The following is a 14,197-nucleotide window of genomic DNA, read 5'->3' as shown; positions in this document are numbered from 1 at the left end:
GTAAACACGGCGCTAAACAGGCGGAGAAAAACGCACAGGCCATGCATTTTTCTTTTTAAATAGCTGATATTTCTTTCCATTGGCTCTGTCCGCGCGGTTTTAAAATAAAAATAAAACAGCTTCCATAAATTCTCCTAGCTTTCATCATTTGAATAATTTACAAAAATCCATCTTTCTACTAAAATCAACCATCCAACTTACGATACAAAACGTGGGTCACTTCATTTTCCACTGCCTTCCAAAAAGAAGTCAACCCAACCATAGTCAACCATAATAACGTAGAACTTTTACAGTAGACTAGATAACTATTTCAATTTCCATGTACTAGTATCTCCATGCAACCTCCTTGCTCCATGTAATGTTACTTGTTTGTCTGCAATTAGCCTTTGGGCATGAACTTGCAATGATAAATGACGTTTTGAATAAATTGGACGATAATTGGTAGAGCTATCTATCAACATCATCCAGATTTTAATAGCTTGGAGTCCAGCCTTCTTAGATTTAGTCCGCTACCCAAGCTCCGCTCCTCGCCAAGGCTAGACTCCAGGCTAGATTTTGTGCCGCCGCGCGAACTACGAGGTGGTGTGAACAGCCAGGAGACTCCAGCTGACATGCACGCCGCGCCGCTCCCGCCGCGGTTACTCAGGATCGTCTTTTCATCGGGATATCCTGTCCGTGTTGTGCTGTAACGGCAAAGCTGCTAACTGACGGTGAGTGATGTATTTCTCTTCTTTTGTTTGGAACCGTTGAGGTTCGCTTCTTAACTTTTGTAAGACTCAAAAGCCTGTTTTTGTAAACAGGAAAAATAATTTGAATTTGATCGCCACTGTTACACAGTGACTGTTGTGTGCTGTTTGAATTATGTGGATGTGGGCTGTGGAATTAACATAGGCTGATGCAGTCGCAGTAAGACTGAAATATATTTTGTTCATCTGAGTGAGTTATTCGTGACTTCAAACTTCTAAACATCGTCGCAGACACGAATAAATTATTCTCTAGAAAAATACACAAGATGGCGGCCATGCGAAATTAGCATATTAGTTATGTGTCCGGCTGCCAGTAAAGACTTAATTAAAAGGCCACATGTCCTTGATTAACGACTTACAAAAGACACCAGGAAATTATGATCTTAGTGGTATTTACAACTCAACTGTATTGAATAGATAAACCCTGTTCCAAACTTTCACATGTTTTGGTGTTTAGTGAAAAACTAGATAGTCAGTGATGTCAAAATTATGCATAACAGTTAACGTTATCTCCAAGCAGATATTGGGGTAGAAGATCGTTTTCAGACTGCCTGTATTCTGTAGTGGCCTAGTGGATATCTGTCGGAAAACCGGCAGTCAGAAAACACTACAACTCCAACATCTGCTGGGAAATCGCCCTTTTATAGCAGAATACATTGGCCACAAATATGTCATGATTATATTTGCTTGGAGTTGGAGAATAGAGCTGATCCCCCAGTGTGCTTCATCTCGTCGACCTAGTGGTTTGGTAGACTCTACCAGTCTCCCCCGGTCGCTGGGAAAATAGTAGAAATTGGCCAAATAGAGTCAAATGGTTGCCAATTTGACCCTATCTCCGTAGCCGACTCCCTTCAAACATTTGACTCTATTTGGCCAATTTCTACTATTTTCACAGCGACCGGGGGAGACTGGTAGAGTCTAGTGGTTTGGATGTATGCGCCCAAATTTGGGAAGAACTGTAATACTAATTAAAATACTCTCTTCTGTCTTGTCATCCATGCAGAAAAATAGTAGTTCTAATGTCCATTTGCATCTAATTTGCTCTGATCCATTTGTGCTGGGTGTAGCCATGGAGGTTTTATATAATACTAGTATCTCCTTGGTCTAGTACTTAAACTTGGCTTCTGAGTTCTGAACAGTATAATTTAAATACTATAATTTCAGGTAACTTTCTCCTCCTTCAAACTCAACTTGATTGAGTTTGACGTTGATTACAACCTCCGAATAGTAAGAATTGTATGTATAATAGTTCCAGTGGTAAGCTGAAGTTCTTTTTGGGTGGAACCATTAGTTCGCAGACAAAGATATTAAATATTTGTACTTCCAGGTGAGGCTGACAGCTGACTAAAATGAGTCAGATGAAGTCACAATTTATTTACAGTAGCTCAATTTTGTTTCAGGCCACTGAGCCACTTGTTTCTACAGTAGTAGCTTTTGTCTGGACCTTTCAGGAAAATATTGTTGCAACTTGTAGGGCTCTGGACTGTAGCTGAGAAGAAAAGAATGCAACAACTACTGAACTAGTGCTGAGAAGGTAAACACCAGAGCAAGTTCACACATGGGTGACCCTCCTAATTTGCATAGGCCATAAACTATGAAACAAAGGCAGGCCTGGCATCTGGACTTTACTTTTGGGATTAGCAGATTTATAGATTAGCAGATTTACACCAACGGGAAAGTGTGGACCACCGATCATCATCATAGTTCTGCTGCTCTGCTTTGGGCCTCCAAATTAAATCCACGTGAACTAAAATGCATTTACAGTATTCCTACCTACTCTCACCTCTCAAAATCAAATAAACGTACCAGTAGGCCAGTACTTTTTTTTTCCACTCAAAATCCACCCGGTACTTTCTTATTTTAGACGGTACGTTAATTCTTTAATTTTTTTTAAATGTAGGCTTTGCTAACCAGGAATCCCTCTAAAATCTAAAGTTAATGTTTTTCTGCCCGCATTTCCTCGGCATTTTTGCTCATAATTTGCTATTTTTCGGCCTAGCAGCATTAATTTTCTCTGCCGCTTTGACGGCCTTGTGAAAATTATCATGGCGGCACTCATAAGTCATAACAGAGCGGCCGATATCGCTGTGAATCTGACGCTACAAAGTAATGGGGAAAATAAGGTGCAACATCGACATTCAAAATACAATTTTCATATAAATAACTTTGACAGTCATCGTAAACCAAAGCACGTTGATCAAAAACGTGTAGGGTAGAGTGCACGGGGAATAATTCTTAACCACTATCGGTAGCACGGCGGAGTAATTATTTGTTCGCAGAAGACATGTTACACGTAAAAAAGGTAAAGCAGGCATGCTCAATTGAAGTGAAGCATAATGCTTTTTGAAGTAATAGTAGCTAGTGGTAGTGCGATGCGGCGTCGCCACGGCTCACATTTTTGGCCAAGCACACCGGGTCACCCCTACTCTTCTCGGTAAGTGTGTTGGGTTCTTTTACGTGCAGAGGTTTGACGCTTGAGGCTTTACGTCACCATCCGAAATGACGAATGCAATCCCTTACATCATGTCCAAGCTCGAGTCGACCACTGAGGTTCAAACGCGGGCCCTTAGGATCCACAGAATTTTATCCAGATGGCGAAGTAGCGGGGTTGCGTTACCGCTTACGCCACAGGGACATGTTACACGTAAAAACAACAATCATAACTTAACTTCCCAAGTGTGATTTGTCTTTTGAGGCCACAAAATCTCTAAAACGGCAGAAATATGTCCGATATGATTCGGTAAACGCGGCTTGAAACATGGCCGCCACTCTCTACCACTATTAGGAATGGCGACGGTAAAACTAGCAGCATATTGCATAGCACGGATACCGATCTTTAAAATGATACCATAAACGCGTGGCAATATTACAGTTGGGGGCAAGTGGCCGCCGCCCCAGGCAACGATAGACACAGAAGGCCATTTTTATTTTCAGGGGTTTCATATTCTAAAATGACCGTAAGATTTTCACAATATTAGCGGTGAAGTGCAGGTTTCTAGTGTCAACATGTATAATCGGTAACTTCTTTGTACGTGCGGTCTGAGACGTTGAGCTACTCTTACACTTACAGTTAAGCTCTGTTCAATATTGTGGGCTCTACCGCGGGAACTCAAAATCTGAGGGTCTCACAAAAACTTTGTTTTTGACGCTATGGGCCAAAAGTTTACGGACATAACCCTTTTTTGTGTGCTCATATTTGTTTTTTTGGGGTGATGTGATTGTCTTAAGAAAATATGATAAGGTACAAATGTACATTAGTAGCTGTCTGATGATTATTGTTAACGACTTAACGTTATATGTCACTGATTGTCAGTAGTCATAAATGATATTCTACATTTGTACAACAATTTTCTTTGATCACTCTCTTCAAGTTCCAAGTAGAAAATGCATGTATCATGTACAATTTCCCTTGTTGAATTTGAAAGTACTGTGGCCCCCGGTTAGGGGTCATAGCGGGGAACCTATGCCCAATTTTTCAACATTATTATTATATTTTATTGAAGTGGTGAGGAAGATCATGATTTGAACAAGCATTGAATAGATATAGCTTACCTGCTTATTATCTTTTTTCCCTCGGACAGTTGTATGGACACAGTTTACCTCAACTGTCAATTTTTAAATTTTCCGGGTGGTACATTTATTTCAGGGGGTACTTATATTAGATTCTGAAGATTTGTCTGGGGGGTACTTCTATTTTAGGGGGTACTAAATCTATTTGTTTGAAAAAAAAGTCCGGGCAAGCTGCCCGATATGATGATGATGAAGTCTATTTGAGAGGTCAGAGTAGTACGTTTTTGTGGGATTTTTCCCTGACTTGACCTAAAATTATTTGGTGAAACTACAAGCATGCGTTGTAATTGTAAACATCTACGAAAAAAAGTCGAAGCTCTCTATCACTGTTGCACTAGCGTTTAACAGCCTGTCAGGAACTGTGGAAAATGAGAAATTTACACTTTTACTGGCCGATATTAAGTCCAAGTGTCCCCAACAACATTGTTTACTATAATATGTATACTTATATATCCGCCACGTAAGTTGTAATTATGGGTGAAATATAAAAACTTGTCGACCCGCCTAAGTACCTCAGCCATAGGCCAGGCCCCTTGGTTCTCAGTATGTTAGGTTTCGCCAAGTTGCTTGGTCCCCAGGGTCTCTGCTAAGTGTGTGTTACAATCTGGTCTAAAAATTATATCTGTCCAGTGTCCATTTTCTTACCTTTATCTTGCATTTACAAATTGCATTCTAGACTACAAGCAGCTGAGCCACTCCAGGAAGTGACTGAGGCCAAGCTTCCCTATCAACAGAAGGGAAACCACCATGGGGAATTCTCCAGTGCAGCAACTCAGCATTTTCCTGACACAAGACTCGGGCCCAAGAACATGACATTCCTTAAGTTAAGTGACACTTTTCTCTTCAATATACTCTTTTCTCAGGATTTACTGAGAACTTCTCCGGGTCACGGCTTCAGTCTGCCATGCTCTCCCGCTTCACTCAGCACCAGATCCTCCCTGGTGCAAGGCCACACACAGAAGATTCGACATACATGTACTTGAGTAGTCAGACCGCATCAGTGTTTTTCTATTGTCCGTTATTTACTTAACAAACACTCTGTTACCATAACTTTTAAGTGTTTTTTTAAAGCTTTATTTCTTATGTGTATCATGACAGTTATGTGACTGCTTGGTACTATAGGTCGTATATTTTACAGCACAACTGCCGAAGCGATGCAGTTTCTGTATCCAACACCACTATTATAATAACTGGAGGTAGCAGGATGCTTCGACACTAACTTAGGAACCACTCAGATGAACAGCTAGTCCTATCATCGACTCCTATGGGAAAGTTGAGAAGATGATGGTCTCATTATCTCAACATGCAAAACTTCAGACCATAAAAGTTATCCTCAGATGCTAACATGATCTGTCAACCCTCATGAAACCAATTAGAGCAGATTCTACTAGTATATGGCTAGTCTGCAAATACCCCCCCCCCCTATTATTAAAATAGAGCCCTTTGGAATGGCCCTTTTATATAATTATAAGCCTTTTATAAGACTGCAAACAGCAGACGTGGGGTCATGTTCTAAGCCTCCAAGCAGGTCCAATGGATTGCAAAGACCGTATCCAACTGGAAAAAGGAGCTTGGGAAGTTGGGTTGCAAAACATACTTCTTCTGCCAGTTTGATACGATCTTCGCAACCTATAGATCTGCTTGGAGATTAGAGTCGTGTGGCACAAGTGTTAGAGTGCGCAGCTTTTAAACAATGGGACCCAGAATAGAATCCAGCTGGGTTGTGCCCAGAGACATGTCCGAACTTGCGCTCCGACATTGTGCCCCGGTGTGTGATGGTCCAAATCCTTCTGGCTGAAGTTGGTGATTCACCACAAATCACCTGGCAAACCTCCGTCTCGTATCAACCATACGGTGACTCACAGTCACACCATTCGCCCGGAGGAGAGAACTGGCATTCCCTGTCTTGTACGACTGCCAATGAAAGGGTATGCCACCCCGTAAAAAGAGCGGTATAACACTAAGCAAGGGGCCAGTTCTGGCCTGTGCACATACTACTTCTACTAAACAGCAGACTGACGATCATTCCACTATCTCGTGAGGGTGTGTAAAACCTCAGGATGGAAAAAGGTCAATTTTTGTTTCAAACAAAATCAACAACTTAGGGCTTTCCAACCATAGCCACCCCTAAACTGCCTACAATTCACACACAAAATCTCAACAAGAATGGATTTTCAATGCCTATCCCCCCCTACACCCCCCCCCCCCCACACACACACACACGAAGGGAGGGCCTAGGGCTACTAATTTGTGATGGAACCTGAAATTTCAAGAGATTATGTTATAGGTCCCCAAATTAAATGTTTTCATATGACTAATTGTCAACTTGGAAAAATGGGTCACAGGCCTCAGATCTTGTACAGGTCTTCCTGGTTCGTTAAATCATTGTGGTCAATCTATATAAGACTGTTGACTGGTACATTATACAATGTAAGGACAACAATGTTTGAATAGACTTCCATATAAGACTTGCTAGGAACTTTGCCAGTCATGCCTGTCCAACTACTAACAAAGGAGGCCAACTTGTAATAAGAAAAGCGTGCTAAGTAAAAGCATACAATTGCAGGAAGCCTTGAATTATGAATGGAAGGACACACTTCAAACCTTATGTATGCTTGCCTATGATGTTTGACATGGGATATTCTCCCTTTCTTGTTCCTGTCCAGACTTGACAACTTCGAGCTGTGGCTGGTCGACATCATGAAGCACCGGTGTGAGATGGAGGAGGGGCGACCCAACCCGCTCTAGGACAAGGAGTTCCAGGACCTGTGCCTCCGCAAAAAGGCTGGAATCATCTACCCACTACAACTGTGACTACCGGCTGGAAGCAGAGGACGCACAGGGCTTGCTCAAGGTATACAACATGGTCAAATCGTCAAAACCATTGAACTGATTCAAACCTGCTTTGCTTCTTCATTAACAGAGGAGGAAATAGATATGAAGAAGTGTTAGCTCCTGCTGTGGCAAAATGGGTATCATCCACTTCTGATCTATGCACCTAAGACCTAAGTAGCCTGACAAATCGCGCTCCTAGTGGCCAGCCGGCCTGAAACCGCCGGCCGAGAGCTTGTGTAAATACAGGCTAAGACCTAAGCTGGCCTAGTTTTTTGAACTACAAAGGGTAATGAAATTCAGCTAGATGTTGTTTTTTTTAAAGCTTTCCAGCTTTGTAGGGCCAAGTCAGGCATAGAAGCTAGCATTTCCCTAGCAATACTGAATTTGGCTTCAAAGAAGTCATTGTGATAGTCTATTCTACCCACAACCAATACATGTACATATATTGATCTTCACAGAGGCAACACTGCAAGACATCAGGGACACTGTCTACTTCAGGACAAGTGCCAGGATCAGAAGCCAGAGTACAAGCAGTGCTAGGATTCAGATGCCCCCATGAACGTGGGAGAGAAGGAAGCAGAGAGGCAGCGCATCTGATGAGAACTTGTACCGAAGGGGGATTTGCCTACAGGACAGACTTAAGGGGACATGGTAGGGTAGGCTATAGCGAAGGATTTAAGCTAGATAAATGTACATGTTTTTCTTGATGGGATGTCGCACGTATGTTTGCAATCCGTATCATCAAAATATGTGATTTTAGTATGTGAGAGATGTATAAATGATGGTATTTGATTATTTTGAAGAATCAGCTTTACTAATATAACTACCTCGGGGAATCTTCCTGTTCAACTTATGCCACTTTAAGATTTGATTTAGTGTGCCCTTGTGTTCATTTGTGATACTGTTTTAGCATGTGGATTTGGTAGTGTGTGTGTAAGCGTGCATGCGTAAATCTTTCCATCCGTCCATACCTGTCAGTACACTGCACTTTGTGTGTCCTGTCACTGTGTATGTCAGTCTTGGCACCCGTCTATAGCTGTCAGTTAACTGCACTTTGTGTGTCCTGCGTGAAATGTATGTTGTACCGTGTATGTCAGTCTTGGCACCCGTCTATAGCTGTCAGTTAACTGCACTTTGTGTGTCCTGCGTGAAATGTATGTTGTACTGTGTATGTCGTACTGTGTATGTCAGTCTTTTCACCCGTCTATAGCTGTCAGTTAACTGCACTTTGTGTATCCTGCGTGAAATGTATGTTGTACCGTGTATGTCAGTCTTGGCACCCGTCTATAGCTGTCAGTTAACTGCACTTTGTGTGTCCTGCGTGAAATGTATGTTGTACCGTGTATGTCAGTCTTGGCACCCGTCTATAGCTGTCGGTTAACTGCACTTTGTGTGTCCTGCGTGAAATGTATGTTGTACCGTGTATGTCAGTCTTGGCACCCGTCTATAGCTGTCGGTTAACTGCACTTTGTGTGTCCTGCATGAAATGTATGTTGTACCGTGTATGTCAGTCTTGGCACCCGTCTATAGCTGTCGGTTAACTGCACTTTGTGTGTCCTGCGTGAAATGTATGTTGTACCGTGTATGTCAGTCTTGGCACCCGTCTATAGCTGTCGGTTCACTGCACTTTGTGTGTCCTGCATGAAATGTATGTTGTACCGTGTATGTCAGTCTTGGCACCCGTCTATAGCTGTCGGTTAACTGCACTTTGTGTGTCCTGCGTGAAATGTATGTTGTACCGTGTATGTCAGTCTTGGCACCCGTCTATAGCTGTCGGTTAACTGCACTTTGTGTGTCCTGCATGAAATGTATGTTGTACCGTGTATGTCAGTCTTGGCACCCGTCTATAGCTGTCAGTTAACTGCACTTTGTGTGTCCTGCGTGAAATGTATGTTGTACCGTGTATGTCAGTCTTGGCACCCGTCTATAGCTGTCGATTAACTGCACTTTGTGTGTCCTGCGTGAAATGTATGTTGTACCGTGTATATCAGTCTTGGCACCCGTCTATAGCTGTCGGTTCACTGCACTTTGTGTGTCCTGCGTGAAATGTATGTTGTACCGTGTATGTCAGTCTTGGCACCCGTCTATAGCTGTCGTTTAACTGCACTTTGTGTGTCCTGCGTGAAATGTATGTTGTACCGTGTATGTCAGTCTTGGCACCCGTCTATAGCTGTCGGTTAACTGCACTTTGTGTGTCCTGCATGAAATGTATGTTGTACCGTGTATGTCAGTCTTGGCACCCGTCTATAGCTGTCGGTTAACTGCACTTTGTGTGTCCTGCGTGAAATGTATGTTGTACCGTGTATGTCAGTCTTGGCACCCGTCTATAGCTGTCGGTTAACTGCACTTTGTGTGTCCTGCATGAAATGTATGTTGTACCGTGTATGTCAGTCTTGGCACCTGTCTATAGCTGTCAGTTCACTGCACTTTGTGTGTCCTGCGTGAAATGTATGTTGTACCGTGTATGTCAGTCTTGGCACCCGTCTATAGCTGTCGGTTAACTGCACTTTGTGTGTCCTGCATGAAATGTATGTTGTACCGTGTATGTCAGTCTTGGCACCCGTCTATAGCTGTCGGTTAACTGCACTTTGTGTGTCCTGCATGAAATGTATGTTGTACCGTGTATGTCAGTCTTGGCACCCGTCTATAGCTGTCGCTTAACTGCACTTTGTGTGTCCTGCGTGAAATGTATGTTGTACCGTGTATGTCAGTCTTGGCACCCGTCTATAGCTGTCGGTTCACTGCACTTTGTGTGTCCTGCGTGAAATGTATGTTGTACCGTGTATGTCAGTCTTGGCACCCGTCTATAGCTGTCGGTTAACTGCACTTTGTGTGTCCTGCATGAAATGTATGTTGTACCGTGTATGTCAGTCTTGGCACCCGTCTATAGCTGTCGGTTAACTGCACTTTGTGTGTCCTGCATGAAATGTATGTTGTACCGTGTATGTCAGTCTTGGCACCCGTCTATAGCTGTCGGTTCACTGCACTTTGTGTGTCCTGCGTGAAATGTATGTTGTACCGTGTATGTCAGTCTTGGCACCCGTCTATAGCTGTCGGTTAACTGCACTTTGTGTGTCCTGCATGAAATGTATGTTGTACCGTGTATGTCAGTCTTGGCACCCGTCTATAGCTGTCGGTTAACTGCACTTTGTGTGTCCTGCATGAAATGTATGTTGTACCGTGTATGTCAGTCTTGGCACCCGTCTATAGCTGTCGGTTCACTGCACTTTGTGTGTCCTGCGTGAAATGTATGTTGTACCGTGTATGTCAGTCTTGGCACCCGTCTATAGCTGTCGGTTAACTGCACTTTGTGCATCCTGCGTGAAATGTATGTTGTACTATGTATGTAAGTCTTTAATGATGTTGTTTTACTTTCTCTGAAGACAGGATGTGTTTGGCTGTCTGTAATAATGCTGTTCTACTTTCTCTGAAGACAGGATGTGTTTGGCTGTCTTTAATGATGTTGTTCTACTTTCTCTGAAGACAGGATGTGTTTGGCTGTCTGTAATAATGCTGTTCTACTTCCTCTGAAGACAGGAGGTGTTTGGCTGTCTGTAATAATACATGCTGTTCTACTTTCTCCGAAGACAGGAGGTATTTGGCTGTCTGTAATAATGTTGTTTTACTTTCTCCGAAGACAGGATGTGTTTGGCTGTCTGTAATAATGCTGTTCTACTTTCTCCGAAGACAGGATGTGTTTGGCTGTCTGTAATAATGCTGTTCTACTTTCCCCGAAGACAGGATGTGTTTGGCTGTCTGTAATAATGTTGTTTTACTTTCTCCGAAGACAGGAGGTGTTTGGCTGTCTATAATAATGTTGTTCTACTTTCCCCGAAGACAGGATGTGTTTGGCTGTCTGTAATAATATTGTTTTACTTTCTCTGAAGACAGGATGTGTTTGGCTGTCTGTAATAATGTTGTTTTACTTTCTCTGAAGACAGGAGGTATTTGGCTGTCTATAATAATGTTGTTTTACTTTCTCTGAAGACAGGAGGTGTTTGGCTGTCTGTAATAATATTGTTATACTTTCTCTGAAGACAGGAGGTGTTTGGCTGTTTGTAATGATGTTGTTTTACTTTCTCCGAAGACAGGATGTGTTTGGCTGTCTGTAATAATGCTGTTCTACTTTCTCCGAAGACAGGATGTGTTTGGCTGTCTGTAATAATGCTGTTCTACTTTCTCTGAAGACAGGATGTGTTTGGCTGTCTGTAATAATGCTGTTCTACTTTCCCCGAAGACAGGATGTGTTTGGCTGTCTGTAATAATGTTGTTTTACTTTCTCCGAAGACAGGATGTGTTTGGCTGTCTATAATAATGTTGTTCTACTTTCCCCGAAGACAGGATGTGTTTGGCTGTCTGTAATAATATTGTTTTACTTTCTCTGAAGACAGGATGTGTTTGGCTGTCTGTAATAATGTTGTTTTACTTTCTCTGAAGACAGGAGGTATTTGGCTGTCTATAATAATGTTGTTTTACTTTCTCTGAAGACAGGATGTGTTTGGCTGTCTGTAATAATGCTGTTCTACTTTCTCTGAAGACAGGAGGTATTTGGCTGTCTATAATAATGTTGTTTTACTTTCTCTGAAGACAGGATGTGTTTGGCTGTCTGTAATAATGATGTTCTACTTTCTCTGAAGACAGGAGGTGTTTGGCTGTCTGTAATAATATTGTTTTACTTTCTCTGAAGACAGGATGTGTTTGGCTGTCTATAATAATGTTGTTTTACTTTCTCTGAAGACAGGAGGTGTTTGGCTGTCTGTAATAATATTGTTATACTTTCTCTGAAGACAGGAGGTGTTTGGCTGTTTGTAATGATGTTGTTTTACTTTCTCCGAAGACAGGATGTGTTTGGCTGTCTGTAATAATGCTGTTCTACTTTCTCCGAAGACAGGATGTGTTTGGCTGTCTGTAATAATGCTGTTCTACTTTCTCTGAAGACAGGATGTGTTTGGCTGTCTGTAATAATGCTGTTCTACTTTCTCCGAAGACAGGATGTGTTTGGCTGTCTGTAATAATGCTGTTCTACTTTCTCTGAAGACAGGAGGTGTTTGGCTGTCTGTAATAATGCTGTTCTACTTTCTCTGAAGACAGGATGTGTTTGGCTGTCTGTAATAATGCTGTTCTGCTTTCTCTGAAGACAGGAGGTGTTTGGCTGTCTGTAATAATGCTGTTCTACTTTCTCTGAAGACAGGATGTGTTTGGCTGTCTGTAATAATGCTGTTCTACTTTCTCTGAAGACAGGAGGTGTTTGGCTGTCTGTAATAATGCTGTTCTACTTTCTCTGAAGACAGGAGGTGTTTGGCTGTCTGTAATAATGCTGTTCTACTTTCTCTGAAGACAGGAGGTGTTTGGCTGTCTGTAATAATGCTGTTCTACTTTCTCTGAAGACAGGATGTGTTTGGCTGTCTGTAATAATGATGTTTTACTTTCTCTGAAGACAGGAGGTGTTTGGCTGTCTGTAATAATATTGTTTTACTTTCTCTGAAGACAGGAGGTGTTTGGCTGTTTGTAATAATGCTGTTCTACTTTCTCTGAAGACAGGATGTGTTCGCCTGTCCGCAATAATGTTGTTTTACTTTCTCCGAAGACAGGATGTTTGGCTGTCTGTAATAATGCTGTTTACTTTGTCTGAAGACAGAGGTGTTTGGCTGTCTGTTGTGATCCTGCTTCTTCCCTGAAGACAAGGAGGTGTTTGGCTGTCTGTAAATGTTCTTTTACACTTGAAGACAGGCATTTTGCTGTCTGTAAATGTTGTTTTACTTTCTCTGAAGACAGGTGTTTGGCTTCATCTACAGATGAGGTTGATTTACTTTCTCTTTAAACAGAGAGGTGTTTGGCTGTCTGTTGTGATGCTATTTACTTTGTCTGACAGACAGAGAGACGCCTGATGTACTTGTCTGTGTATTTGTAATTACATTAGTATTATTTATGTGTGTGTTTTCCAATATGTTAGTGGGTGTGTATTGCAAGTGTTGTTGTTTTCACACCTGTCCATAATTGTGAATTAAATGCACTTATGTGTTTGTCTTCATTTGGGATTAGGGGGCTATTATCTGGGTAGTGATAGCTTAGCAGCTGTACTCAAGACTGGCTTAGTACATGGTTCCACCCATCCCCTAAAGTCCCTCACGTTCTTTCTCCTCGTTGCCGACCAAACAACGCGAGGGGGCAGTGTATAGATAAGGCCAATGGAGGAGTTCATAAGCTTTATGACAGGATGTGTAAAACAATATGAAATAGCATAGATGAAGCATTGCTGTACATTGGTGCACAAAGGGACAGACGGTAACAGACCTGTACTAGCGAAAAAAGTCCTTATCATCCTAGTTGTTACAGTTTGTCAAAATATGTTGTAATTAGAAATGTTTATCTGTTATGTGGTCGTATATGGGCCTTCTTTTGTCTAACCAGTTTCTCCTAGTTGTATGTTCTTTTAAATGTGTTTTTTCTCAAAAGTGTAACTCTAAGAATGAGGAAATAAATGAGTGTGACTATGCTTGGTTTATCCCTACCGAGGTTGTGAATTTGACAAGCCTAGCCATGAAATTGATATAGATACATGTATAAAATATAGATGGCACATATATTAATGTGAATGTGTATTCTGATGTATTGATTTTTTTATATATGATGTGTATATATATGTCTGTGTTACAGAGACTTACATGCCATCTGGTTTGCTTTGTATTAATTAAAGTGTCTATTTTTTGTTGAATGAGTGTCTTGTTGCATTTCCTTAATTCTCACCGACTTACATATACATGTAGGCAAACATACCTTAAACTTAAGATGGTCTGTAAAGAACGGTTAGTCGTTTAAATTTCTTTGAATACAAACTGCACTCCTCCTCCCTTCCTCCCAAAGAAATACAGGCGAGAGGTAGCCGTAGCGACTACAGAAGGGCATTTTGTGCTATTATATTATACTACTCCTTTTCATAAAGGCTAATATAATGTGATAAGATTTACAAGCAAAAACGTCCTTCTGTAGCCGCCACGGCTAATGTGAGAAGCAACGTGCCGTGCTAACACGTGGTAATTCGGGAA

General features: G+C 41.8%; 1 long non-coding RNA gene across 2 annotated transcripts; it reads left to right on the top strand.

The window, feature by feature from the left end:
- The first annotated feature begins 589 nt into the window (after nt 1–589).
- On the top strand, nt 590–13,866 carry LOC136446955 (uncharacterized). Of its 2 annotated transcripts, XR_010757681.1 has the most exons (3): nt 590–710; nt 6,983–7,170; nt 7,610–13,866. It is a non-coding gene; the product is annotated as an uncharacterized lncRNA (long non-coding RNA). The 2 variants fall into 2 exon arrangements; XR_010757676.1 differs by lacking the exon at nt 590–710 and having other exon boundaries at nt 6,558–7,170.
- Nucleotides 13,867–14,197: the final 331 nt, after the last annotated feature.

The sequence above is a fragment of the Branchiostoma lanceolatum genome, chromosome 1, assembly GCF_035083965.1.
Source record: "Branchiostoma lanceolatum isolate klBraLanc5 chromosome 1, klBraLanc5.hap2, whole genome shotgun sequence".
NCBI lineage: Eukaryota > Metazoa > Chordata > Leptocardii > Amphioxiformes > Branchiostomatidae > Branchiostoma > Branchiostoma lanceolatum.
This window is presented reverse-complemented; position numbering and strand designations above follow the sequence as displayed.